The sequence below is a fragment of the Oncorhynchus tshawytscha genome, linkage group LG09, assembly GCF_018296145.1.
Source record: "Oncorhynchus tshawytscha isolate Ot180627B linkage group LG09, Otsh_v2.0, whole genome shotgun sequence".
Taxonomy (NCBI): domain Eukaryota; kingdom Metazoa; phylum Chordata; class Actinopteri; order Salmoniformes; family Salmonidae; genus Oncorhynchus; species Oncorhynchus tshawytscha.
In genome coordinates, this window is record NC_056437.1 from 60,222,948 (window position 1) to 60,236,811 (window position 13,864).

General features: G+C 44.3%; 1 long non-coding RNA gene across 1 annotated transcript; it reads left to right on the forward strand.

The window, feature by feature from the left end:
* Positions 1 to 89: 89 nt before the first annotated feature.
* On the forward strand, positions 90 to 3,918 carry LOC112214635. The gene is made up of 3 exons (XR_002948129.2): positions 90 to 892; positions 1,909 to 1,973; positions 3,644 to 3,918. It is a non-coding gene; the product is annotated as an uncharacterized LOC112214635 (long non-coding RNA).
* The last annotated feature ends 9,946 nt before the right edge of the window (positions 3,919 to 13,864 follow it).

Here is a 13,864-nt window from a genome sequence, read left to right on the forward strand (position 1 = left end):
GCTCCCATTCTGTGGAATGTGCGGAAGGACATTCGCTAGAGACACGGCGCTATGATTTCTTTTCGTCATGTACGTGTTCTCCAAGGACGATACAAAGTAAACAAGTGTCATACATTTCAACGCGATATGAGTCGTTTTGGTGACATTAACCCATAAAATGAATCACATCTTTGTGAAACAATTTTGTGTATATTAGGGCCTACTGTGGGCAGGCTGATTTTGCCTACCCCGAAGCCCCGTCTTTTCTCCCTAGACTCTTTCATCGGCCTTGCGGTAGCTTCAACTGAAACGCACTGGCTTCGGTGTGTGCCTGGTTCCTGCTCCCTTGAGTTGACGAGAGCGTTCGTTGTGGGCGAGTGGGGACTTGTCTGTAAAGTTAACAGAAAAATAATTCATGGCTTACTCAGTGTAAAGAGCAGCTGGAGCACGGGAAAATATTCACAATTATGACATCAACTTTGGGGGACAAAACATTTTATATGATGACAAATTGTGCGTGTAATTATACTTTTTATATATTGACGTATCATTCAAGTGTAAATACAATATTATAATTTGGTATTTTAGCATAATAGTAAAATCTAATACAAGTGTGTAATTCTATGATAATAAAATACGACTTCATCTCAACCAATTCAGACCTCACATTTGATTTTGTAAGTGTATGATCATCATCACCACCACCACCTGAAGTCCACATAATCATTGTCTAATAGAGCGTGATCAATGTTATTATAATGTAACAAATGTATCATCGCACGTTGCTGCCTGTTACTACTTTCTTTCCAAATCCACCACCTGTTTGCCGTATCTTGAGCACTGCTAGTGGTCAAAACAATCCTCCCATGTAAATCCAACATGGCGGCGCCCCTTAGGACATTGTGTAGTACAGGTGAGGTTATTTACAATTACTTGTCATTTTCATTCAACCGAATGGTAATTTCCTTCTGAAATGTAAATAGTATCCGGCTTCCAGTTTACAAGACTGCGTTTGATCTTTAGATAGAATGCTACCCTAGATTTTTTTTAATGGCTAGCTAGCTAGACAACTTTATTGGTCAGTGGTCCTGATTGATTCAGAATGAACTACATGTCTCAGTCAAATTGTATTGTGTAACATATGTTGGTCTTTGACAGCCCTGTCATCAGATATTTCTAACGAATGCATTGTTCTCTTCAATTATGTTTTTGTTTGTTTGTACGTGAGCTGCCCAATCAATGTCAGATTCAGAAACACAGGGTAGACAGCCTAGCTAAGTGAATTGAATTCCTGGTCTGTTTTCAACTTAGAGGCATTCCAGTCTTTGTTTTACTACGACTTGTGGGGCACAGGCCGGAATCAAGTGGATGACAGAGTAAGCTCTAAAAGACAGAAACTGTTAAGACAAAATGAAACACCCACAATTGTAGATAATACAGCTGTTTTGACTGTTGTTATATTTTTTTACAATTCCACTTGGTCTTGTCCACAGAAATGGTCTTGTCCACAGAAATGGTCTTGTCCACAGAAATGGTCTTGTCCACAGAAATGGTCTTGCCCGCTGAAATGGTCTTGCCCGCTGAAATGGTCTTGTCCACAGAAATGGTCTTGCCCGCTGAAATGGTCTTGCCCGCTGAAATGGTCTTGTCCACAGAAATGGTCTTGTCCACAGAAATGGTCTTGCCCGCTGCAATGGTCTTGCCTGCAGTGGAACAGAGTATGGTCCCCTGACAGATATCCCTAACTGGTTCTTTGCAGGCAAGTTCACGATTGGAGCATTAATTTGAATGTTTTGCAGGAACATAGTGTGTGGTTGGTCAATGGAGCTGGTAGATGCTGTGAGTGTCGTTTGTGTGTTTCATTTGAACACGTTATGTTCATGTGGTTTTTGGTGTTATGATTTGTGTGTGTGTGTGTTTTATACACAGATGGCCGGTCGGCACCCCCACTGAAAGGACAGCTGAGGAGAAAGCAGGAGAGAGAGACGTTAGCAGTCAGTACCTTCTCTTATGTTACCCCCCCCCCTTTTTTTCCCCTTCATATTACCTCCCTATAAGTTTGTATGTAAACTCATCAAAAAAAAGAAATGCCCTCTCACTGTCAACTGTGTTTATTTTCACCAAACTTAACATGTGTAAATATTTGTATGAACATAAGATTCAATAACTGAGACATAAACTGAACAAGTTCCACAGACATGTGATTAACAGAAATGGAATAATGTGTCCCTGAACAAAGGGGGGGTCAAAAGTAACAGTCAGTATCTGGTGTGGCTACCAGCTGCATTAAGTACTGCAGTGCATCTCCTCTTCATGGACTGCACCAGATTTGCCAGTTCTTGCTGTGAGATGTTACCCCATTCTTCCACCAAGGCAGCTGCAAGTTTCCGGACATTTCTGGGGAGAATGGCCCTAGCCCTCACCCTCCGATCCAACAGGTCCCAGACGTGCTCAATGGGATTGAGATCCGGGCTCTTCGCTGGCCATGGCAGAACATTCCTGTCTTGCAAGAAATCACGCACAGAACGAGCAGTATGGCTGGTGGAATTGTCATGCTGGAGGGTCATGTCTGGATGAGCCTGCAGGAAGGGTACCACATGAGGGAGGAGGACATCTTCCCTGTAACGCACAGCGTTGAGATTGCCTGCAATGACAACAATCTCAGTCCGATGATGCTGTGACACACTGCCCCAGAACATGATGGACCCTCCACCTCCAAATCGATCCCGCTCCAGAGTACAGACCCCGGTGTAATGCTCATTCCTTCGACGATAAACCTGAATCCGACCATCATCCCTGGTTAGACAAAACCGCAACTCGTCAGTGAAGAGCACTTTTTGCCAGTCCTGTCTGGTCCAGCGACGGTGGGTTTGTGCCCATAGGTGACGTTGTTGCCAGTGATGTCTGGTGAGGACCTGCCTTACAACAGGCCTACAAGCCCTCAGTCTAGCCTCTCTCAGCCTATTGCGGACAGTCTGAGCACTGATGGGGGGATTGTGCGTTCCTGGTGTAACTTGGGCAGTTGTTGTTGCCATCCTGTACCTGTCCCGCAGGTGTGATGTTCGGATGTACCGATCCTGTGCAGGTGTTGTTACACATGGTCTGCCACTGCAAAGATGATCAGCTGTCCATCCTGTCTCCCTGTAGCGCTATATTAGGCGTCTCACAGTACGGATATTGCAATTTATTGTCCTGGCCACATCTGCAGTCCTCATGCCTCCTTGCAGCATGCCTAAGGCCCATTCACACAGATGAGCAGGGACCCTAAGCATCTTTCTTTTGGTGTTTTTCAGAGTCAGTAGAAAGGCCTCTTTAGTGTCCTATGTTTTCATAACTGTGACCTTAATTGCCTACCGTCTGTAAGCTAGTGTCTTAACGACCGTTCCACAGGTGCATGTTCATTAATTGTTTATGGTTCATTGAACAAGCATGGGAAACAGTGTTTAAACCCTTTACAATGAAGATCTGTGAAGTTATTTGGGTATTTGTGAAATATCTTTCAAAGACAGGGTCCTGAAAAAGGGATGTTTCTTTTTTTTGCTGAGTTTAGTTGTGTCAGCAATATATTGTATGCTCTTGAACATCCTCTCCTTTTGATGCAACTCTACTCCTCCATCTGTTTCTTCTATTTATCTCTTCCCTTCATTTTATTTTCTCCCTCCAGAGACGTGTAGTGAATCTCAGCCCTGAGGTGGATAAAGGGATGGAAGTGTGGAGGGAGAAACGGGAGGAAGCTAAAAGGATCGAGGAACGCAATAAATCTCTTCTGCTAAAACCCAAAGGGAACCTTTTATTGAAGAAAAATAAATAAGAAATCATATTTTCCATTCTAGCTGACATGACCTATTAACAAAATGGTGGAGTTGGTGTATGGCTTTGTAGTACTTATTTTGCCCTTTTCAATGTTTTTCAAAAATAAACTTTAATGTATATCCACAACGTACTGTTCATCTACTTTCTTATTTGTACTTGAGCATATGTATGAACAAATATTAGGAACACGGTTGGTAAAGGTTTTAATGGAGTAATATACAGTTGAAGTCGGGAGTTTACATACATGTTAGCCAAATACATTTCAACTCAGTTTTTCACAATTCCTGACATTTAATCCAGTAAAAAAATCCCTGTTTTAGGTCAGTTAGGATCACCACTTTATTTCATGAATGTGAAATGTCAGAATAATAGAGAGAATGATTTATTTCAGCTTTAATTTCTTTCATAAAATTCCCAGTGGGTCAGAAGTTTACATACACTCAATTAGTATTTGGTAGCTTTGCCTTTAAATTGTTTAACTTGGGTCAAACATTTCGGGTAACCTTCCACAAGTTTCCCAGAATAAGTTGGGTGAATTTTGGCCCATTCCTCCTGACAGAGCTTATTTAACTGAGTCAGGTTTGTAGGCCTCCTTGCTCACGCACATGCCTTTTCGGTCCTGCCCACATTTTGTCTATAGGATTGAGGTCAGGGCTTTGTGATGGCCACTCCAATACCTTGACTTTGTTGTCCTTAAGCCATTTTGCCACAACTTTGGAAGTATGCTTGTGGTTATTGTCCATTTGGAAGACCCATTTGCGACCAAGCTTTAACTTCCTGACTGATGTGGCTACTGTGGCTACTGCCAACACACTGTCAATGACACTGACTCTACTCCAGCCACTTTAATCATGGGAATTGGGAATTTAATCATGGGACACTGACTCTACTCCAGCCACTTTAATCATGGGAATTGATGGGAAATGATGTAAATATATCACTAGCCACTTTAAACAATGCTACCTTATATAATGTTACTTACCCTACATTGTTCATCTCATATGCATACGTTGATACTGTACTCTATATCATCGACTGCATCCTTATGTAATACATGTATCACTAGCCACTTTAACTATGCCACTTGGTTTACATACTTATCTCATATGTATATACTGTACTCGATATCATCTACTGCATCTTGCCTATGCTGCTCTGTACCATCACTCATTCATATATCCTTATGTACATATTCTTTATCCCCTTACACTGTGTATGACAGTAGTTTTTTTTGGAATTGTTAGTTAGATTACTTGCTCGTTATTACTGCATTGTTGGAACTAGAAGCACAAGCATTTCGCTACACTCGCATTAACATCTGCTAACCATGTGTATGTGACAAATAAAATTTGATTTGATTTGATTTGATGTCTTGAGATGTTGCTTCAATATACCCACATGATTTTCCTACCTCATGATGCCATCTATTTTGTGAAGTGCACCAGTCCCTAGTACAGCAAAGCACCACAACAACATGATGCTGTCACCCCCGTTCTTCACGGTTGGGATGGTGTTCTTTGGCTTGCAAGCTTCCCCCTTTTTCCTCCAAACATAACAATGGTCATTATGGCCAAACAGTTCTATTTTAGTTTCATCAGACCAGAGGACATTTCTCCAAAACGTACGATCTTTGTCCCCATGTGCAGTTGCAAACGATAGTCATGGCATTTTTATGGCGGTTTTGGAGCAGTGGCTTCTTCCTTGCTGAGCGGCTTTTCAGGTTATGTCGATATAGGACTCGTTTTACTGTGGATATGGTTACTTTTGTACTGTTTTCCTCCAGCATCTTCACAAGGTCCTTTTCTGTTATTCTGGGATTGATTTGCACTTTTCGCCCCAAAGTATGGTCATCTCTAGGAGACAGAACGTGTCTCCTTCCTGTGCGGTATGATGGCTGCGTGGTCCCGTGCTGTTGCGTACTATTGTTTGTACAGATGAACGTGGTACCTTCAGGCATTTCGAAATTGCTCCCAAGGATGAACCAGACTTGTGGAGGTCTACAAAAAAAAAAAATCTGAGGTCTTGGCTGATTTCTTTTGATTTTCCCATGATGTCAAGCAAAGAGGCACTGAGTTTGAAGGTAGACCTTGAAATACATCCACAGGTACACCTCCAATTGACTCAAATGATGTCAATTAGCCTATCAGAAGCTTCTAAAGCCATGACATAATTTTCTGGAATTTTCCAAGCTGTTTAAAGGCACAGTCAACTTAGTGTATGTAAACTTCTGACCCACTGGAATTGTGATACAGTGAATTATAAGTGAAATAATCTGTCTAACCAATTATTGGAAAAATTACTTCTGTCATGCACGAAGTAGATGTCCTAACCGACTTGCCAAAACTATATTGTTAACAAGAAATTTGTGGAGTGGTTGAAAAATGAGTTTTAATGAATCCAACCTAAGTGTATGTAAACTTCCGACTTCAACTGTATTTCACTCCCTCAATGTCATCCTTCCCCCACTAGAATGCAGTATTTCACCAGTTTAGGTCAATAGTCAGGCTTCGTCGCCATTTTGTCTCCAGTACTGCTCTAGAAGGAGTGCTGTGTGGTCTGGTGAAGAGTGGGAGGGTTTGTCAAACAGAAAAGTTAAATCGTGTAGCTGTGTGTGTGTGTGTTTGTTATCTGCACACATATAGGCTATGAGCAGAAGCTCTGCTTAACTAGATGCAATTCTTTAGTGACACCTTTGTGTTATAAGCAAATCTGTTGCAATGTGCTTAAGCTATATGTATATGTGGTATTACTGCTGCTGGTAACTTTACACTGCCCCCTTGTGACTTCACTGTGTTATGTAAGCGTTCCATTGTGTATGTGGGTGTGAATCAGTCTCCTAATGAAGTGCTGTGTAAGGCTGCAATTAAAGAACTTTGCATTCCTGTGTGTTCCAGACACACACACACACACACACACACACACGTAGACACAGGGGAAAGTGTGTTATGGGACAGAGTGTGTGTCCCACGCTGCTGACTGCCTGTTGTCTGGAAAGATGATTAACTGTTCCTATAGGAAAGGCAGATTGACCATCTCTGAAGTGATCCCACAGGCATCTCACTGTGTCAGCTACTCTGCTGTGTGTGTGTCAGCCACTCTGTTGCAAAAGTTTCCCATTTAATGTCCGACCAATGCCCCTCTTATACAAGAGACTAGGAACTAGGCTAAGTGATGCGCGGTCAAATGTTTTCTTGCTCTTTCTGTCACAGAAGCTTATGGGCGTGTGTGTGTGTGTGTGTGTGTGTGTGTGTGTGTGTGTGTGTGTGTGTGTGTGTGTGTGTGTGTGTGTGTGTGTGTGTGTGTGTTCTAAAGGAATAAAGTATTAGACTGCCCACGTTATATTTAAGCACACGTTGTATTTGTAACATCGGCTGTAATTTTAGAGCGACCTTGACTAGCCAACAGTCTGTGTTTAGAAGGGGAGGTAAGGTTATCAAATGTTCAGTGTCTTTCAACCTTTCTCTCTACCTCTCCTCTCTCATTCTTTCTTCTCTCCCATTCTCTCCCTCTCCCCTGCCTCCTCCCTCGCTCAGGCTCTCCCTCTCTTGCCCGCTCTTTCTCTCTCTCCGGAGCTATTTCCCTCTCTTTCTCTTTCTCTCTCTCTCTCTCTCTCTCTCTCTCTCTCTCTCTCTCTTAGTCTCTCTCTCAGGCTCTCTCTCTCAGGCGCTCTCTCCCTTGCCCTATCTCTCTCTCTCTCTTAGGCTCTCTCTCTCTCTCTCTCTCTCAGGCGCTCTCTCCCTTGCCCTATCTCTCTCTCGCTCTCTCTCAGGTCTTCTTGCCGATCTCAGCAAAGTACCACTGTAATTAAGGCATGCTAGCCGCTGAGTTGCAGATTCTTTTCTATGGCGATTAAGCTTTATTTTCCCCTCCTTTCTTTTTCATGGGTCTGGACCAAGGACTGTTCAGCTCCACTTGAGTGATGACTGTTAGGTGTGGCTAGTTGTTGTGTCACTGGGTGAACCATAGAATTACAATCAAGCAATTCTAATTCTATGCAATGAACAATGAGCATTCTTAACAGAGGACATCTAATGTGTAAGAAGAACCAAGTATTTTGAAGCTGAATACAAAGTCTCTCAGACGGATTCTCTCACTTTTCTCTCCCAAGTGAGAATTGTAAAGCATTTGAACAATGGCTTGGAATGAACCTCTTACTTCTCACACCCAATTTAACGTCTCCTTTGGAAAAACTGAGAATTATGTGTGAAACAGCCAGGATCTCTCTCCTCTCCTCTCCTCTCCCTCTCCTCTCCCTCTCTCCTCTCCTCTCCTCTCCTCTCCTCTCCTCTCCTCTCCTCTCCTCTCCTCTCCTCTCCTCTCCTCTCCTCTCCCTCTCTCTCTCCTCTCCACTCCACTCCACTCATCTCTCTCCTCTCTCTTGCTCCCTCTCCTCTTTCCCCGCCCCCTCGTGTTGTTTTGGTTTTTAGAAATGAGAACCAGATGTTGCTTATTGTGCAGAAGTCACTGAGGGGGGAGTGGAGGGGGGACAGTGGGTGAGGTCAGTCTGCTGTAGCAAACAGCAGCACACACAGAGGTAGAGATGCAACAATGGAGAAAGCGAAAAGAAGCAAGAAGGATAAGAAGGTCAGAAGGGCTCTCATCCCTCTGATGTGGTGGGATAGTGTTTTAGATTCAGCCAAAAGGTTACTTGCAGCCTCTAGGCCCAAAGGCCTGAGACGAAGCAGGGATATTTCCTGGCAGATGTGACTGGGCCTGGGCAGAGTTTGGGAGGGTGTTAGGGGTTTTGCGGAGGAACTGATTCAGCAAGTCCTGCTTAGGGTGTCACATCCTAACCAGTGTCTAACTGCTGTGTTAGGTCTGATTTTATGTAACTCAACATGAGTTCAAACCTCAAGCAATCTCAGTCTTTCAGTGTTGTACTTGTAGGCCAACTTGATAGTGCTGTTTGTTGTCATGGAAAGGCTGGATTTCCATGGAATAAACATACACTCTGGTACTTGACTCAGATTGCAAAGGAATTTTATTGTCGCTCTTTCTTTCTGTAACACAAACTTCTACGGCAGTGTTTGTGTTTGTGTTTGTGTGTGTGTGTGTGTGTGTGTGTGTGTGTGTGTATGCGTGTATGCATGTGTTCGTCCAAACTTGTGTGAGTGTGCGTCCATACTTGCATCTGAATGTGTGTGAGTTGGTGAGTGAGACCGATAGTTTAGAGTGCGCCTCAATGTAGGTTACCCAAACACACTCAGTTTCAATTTCAAGCTGCTGGCCAGCCCACTACCTGGCTAGCTGGCTAGTTTAGGAGAGCTGAGGCGGAGCCTTGAACATTGTGAGCCTGGATGGAGGTCTAGACTGACTGCGCCCAAACACACTCACTAACATGGCTGCCCGCTCTATTTCTCTGTAACACATGTTTATGTGACCATGTGTGCATGCTTTCGTGCCTGCGCGCATGTGTGTATGTGTGTACGCATGAGTGTGTGTGTGTGTGTGTGTGATCTCCCATCTCTAGATATTCCTAATTTGTTCTCCCACCTTTCTTAGACCTATTTCTATCTGTCTACGGTCCATCTGTTTATCACACATTCTCCCATCCATCCATCCTCTGTGAATGTTAAGGATGTAGATGGAGTGTCGGAATGGAAATGAGTCTGAGAAGATAAATGGTTGTAATACTGCATGCTGGGAGAGATTATTTGGAGCATGAGACAAATGTATATACCAGGCGACGTGGAGAGGGGACAGATAACGTGGGCGAGGTAAGGAACAGATGTGGCCCAAAAGAGGGAGGGAGAGAGGGAGAGAGGGAGAGAGGGAGAGAGAGAGGGAGGGTGAGGGAGAGAGGGAGAGAGGGAGGGAGAGGGAGGGTGAGGGTGAGGGGAGGGAGGGTGAGGGAGAGGGAGGGAGGGAGGGGGAGAGAGAGAGAGAGGGAGGGAGAGAGAGGGAGAGAGAGAGAGAGGAAGATGGAGACACAGAATGGAAAGACTGAAAGAAGATCCACAAATGAAAGCTTGAGAAAGTTATGAACAAGTGTTTAATGGAGACTCCCTTCCACAAGATGGCTGCCAATTCACACAGATGGAATGTAAACAGTTGAAAGATGTGAGGAGAGGGGATGGGGGAGAAGAGAGGAGATGGGGGAATGAGAGAAGAGAGGATGGGGGAATGAGAGAAGAGAGGATGGGGGAATGAGAGAAGAGGGGATGGGGGAATGGGAGGAGAGGGGATGGAGGGGAATGAGAGGAGAGGGATGGGGAATGGGAGGAGAGGGGATGGGGAATGGGAGGAGAGGAGAGGGGATGGGGAATGAGAGGAGAGGTGAGTGGATGGGGAAATGGGAGGAGAGGGGATGGAGGGGAATGGGAGGAGAGGGGATGGGGAAATGGGAGGAGAGGGGATGGAGGGGAATGGGAGGAGAGGGGATGGGGGAATGGGAGGAGAGGGGATGGAGGGGAATGGGAGGAGAGGGATGGGGGAATGGGAGTAGAGGAGAGGAGGTGGGGAATGAGAGGAGAGGTGAGTGGATGGGGAAATGGGAGGAGAGGGGATGGGGGAATGGGAGGAGAGGGGATAGAGAGAAGAGGGAATGTGGGAATGGATGGAGAGGAGCGGGGTGGTGGAATGGGAGGAGAGGAGATGGGGAATGGGAGTAGAGAGGAGAGGGGATGTGAGGAGAGGAGAGGGGATGTGATGAAGTGGAAGCTCATTAGAGGAGGAAGGGGAGGACCATCCTCAGTGAAATTTCATAAAAATAAAAATAAAAAACTAGCTTCTGTCCTCCTTTGGCTACATTGACTTCAATACAAAACCTAGGAGGCTCATGGTTCTCAACCCCTTCCATAGGCTTACAGAGTAATTATGACAACTTCTGGAGAACGTCTTCCAACCTATCAGAGCTCTTGTAGCATGAACTGACATGTTGTCCACCCTATCAAAGGATCAGATAATTAATCTAGTACTGAAAGCACAAGCTACAGCTTGCAAGCAACGCAATGTGTAAAATGTGGTGAGTAGTTTGTCATGGAAATTCCCACCAGGGACACTCAAATTCAATCTTAAATTAATCATCCTTTATTATCAGGGTGCTGGAGTGGTTCCAACAAACTCAATGCACCATAGTACACATGTCAATCAGGAACTCTGCTGGGGCAGTCCCAGCAGTTGTCTTATATATGGCTATACACAGACAAGTTATATTTGCATGATTTAGCATAATTCATTCACCATTACTGTTTTGTTTCATTCATGTGACCGAACAATACTGGTTCATAACATGTGACAGACCAATACCTCACGAGGCCTCTTCTCTCTTAGCTGAGACCTTGAAACTGACATATCTTTCGTTTTCAAAACAAAGGTCTGGGCAAACTGCCAAATTGCAACTAGTGATAGTGAGGATTCATTCCGTAAGACACTTCCATGAAAATAGAAAACGGTTATTAGAAAAGCACAAACATTAAACATTTCCAGCACAAGTTGACTCAAAGAGAGAGAAAGACAATAGTTGAACAGTTTTGAACAAATTAATTTCCTCCAAAATGAAGGAGAAGCAAGAGAGAGAGAGAGAGCTATGTTTGGTTGTGTGTTTTTAAACTTTCACTTAGCTAGCGAATGTAGCTAGCTAGTTTAGCCTACTCAAACACCCAGCTCAAACAGAGAGGGATGAATTGTTAGCTAGCTGGCTATGGCAATCCAACATTGGGACTCTTCTAAGTCAAGGTAAGCTTTTGGTTTTAGTAATTTATTGCCACGTGTCCCGCCGGTGTAACTGCTAAACTGCTTAAGCAGCTAGCTAGTTTAGCCTACTCAAACAGAGATGGATGCTAGCTGGCTATAAAAGTACCATAAAACCTAGCAGTCAAACAGGGAAATGTTTCCAAGCATATTTTTTTCAATAGGGGATTTTAGAAACACTTCAAATAATGGAAACACTTCAAATAGTATTTCATGTAGGCTTACCCTGGCGTGACGTTTTCATAATCGTGTAAATCTCCCTAGGACAAGGTGACTATTATCCATATATTAACCTGTATTTACCCACAAAAACATTTAATGCTTTTTAGCTGCTAATGTGGCTATCATAAATAACTACAAATACCATGTTGATCTGGACAACACTGTCAAATTGAGGCAAAGGTAAGAATCTCTGGATTAACTATCTAATGTTAGCTAAATGTAGTAATGAATAAATTGGCTATATTTCTTTAAATTGACACTTCTGTGAACTGTCTTGTGCAAGTTTTAAATTGACACAATACCTGTTTAGCAAAGGTTTCGGCTAGAGATGACGTGATAATTTTGAATAGAGCTGAATATATAAATAAATAGATGAATAGATAAAACTTCATGGCAGGGTACACGAAACACAGCCCTTATTTTAAGTATTTCTAAAATCCCCTATGGGAAAATGTATGGTGCAAAAAAACTATTGGAACCATTTCCCTGTTTGACCTCTAGATTTGATGGGTATCACCTTGATTACTCAAAATTCTCTTGATCTGTGCACTTACGTTGTAAACTTGCATTCGTATGCTAGGTTGTAGCAACCCCATGATGGGTACAGGGAAAATTTGAGTGTAATGTAGTAGCCTAAACCTATCAATGTTACATTGAGCTGGGTGAATAGAATATGAATCATCCAATATGCTGTAATACAAATTAGGCAATGCACATAAAAAAACTAAACAACTCTCCCTCATCTTCAAGGCACAACCGTTCACTGATGAGAGGAGATGTGAGGAGAAGAGATGTGTAGAGAGGGGATGTGAGGAGTAGGGATGTGAGAGGGGATGTGAGGAGAGGAGATGTGAGGAGTAGGGATGTGACAAGAGGAGAAGAGATGAGAGGGGATGTGAGGAGTAGGGATGAGAGGAGAGAGGATGTGAGACGTAGGAATGTGAGGAGAGGAGATGAGAGGAGATATGAGGAGAGGGGATGTGAGGAGAGGAGATGAGAGGGGATGTGAGAAGTAGGGATGTGAGGAGATATGAGGAGAAGGGATGTGAGGAGTAGGGATGTGAGGAGATGAGAGGAGATATAAGGAGAGGGGATGTGAGAAGAGGAGATGAGTGGAGATGTGAGGAGAGGGGATTTGAGGAGTAGGAATGTGAGGAGAGGAGATGAGAAATGTGAGGAGAGGGGATGTGGGGAGTAGGGAGGAGAAGAGAGGAGATGTGAGGAGAGGAGATGAGGGGAGATGTGAGGAGAGGGGATGAGAGGAGTAGGGAGGTGAGGAGAGGGGATGTGAGGAGAGAAGAGATGTGAGGAGATGGGATGTGAGGAGTAGGGATGTGAGGAGAGGGGATGTGAGGAGTAGGGATGTGAGGAGATGAGAGGAGATGAGAGGAGAGGGGATGTGAGAAGAGGGAATGTGAGGAGAGGAGATGAGAGGAGACGAGAGGGGATGTGAGGAAAGGAGAGGAGATGTAGGGATGTGAGGAGAGGAGATATTTGGAGAGGGGATGTGAGGAGAAGGGATGTGAGGAGAGGTAATGAGGGAAGATGAGAGGAGTAGGGATGTGAGGAGAGGAGATGTGAGTAGAGGGGATGTGAGAAGAGGGAATGTGAGGAGAGGAGATGAGAGGAGACGAGAGTGGATGTGAGGAAAGGAGGGGAGAGGAGAGGAGATATTTGGAGAGGGGATGTGAGGAGGGGAGAGTGGATGTGAGGAAAGGAGGGGCGAGGAGAGGAGATATTTGGAGAGGGGATGTGAGGAGAGGAGATGTGAGGAGAAGGGATGTGAGGAGTAGGGATGTGAGGAGAGGTAATGAGAGGAGTAGGGATGTGAGGAGAGGAGATGTGAGTAGAGGGGATGTGAGGAGTAGGGATGTGAGGAGAGGTAATGATGGAAGATGAGAGGAGTAGGGATGTGAGGAGAGGAGATGTGAGTAGAGGGGATGTGAGGAGAGGTAATGAGGGAAGATGAGAGGAGTAGGGATGTGAGGAGAGGAGATGTGAGTAGAGGGGATGTGAGGAGCAGTGGCGGTTCTAGACCATTTCAACTGGGGGGGGGCAAGCTGGGGCCAGTTGTACTGTTAGAGGGGCCAGTTACATTAGACGTTATTGTTGTTATATGGTTTTCTTCACTACATTGCAGGTATTAGCAGGCAAAAGA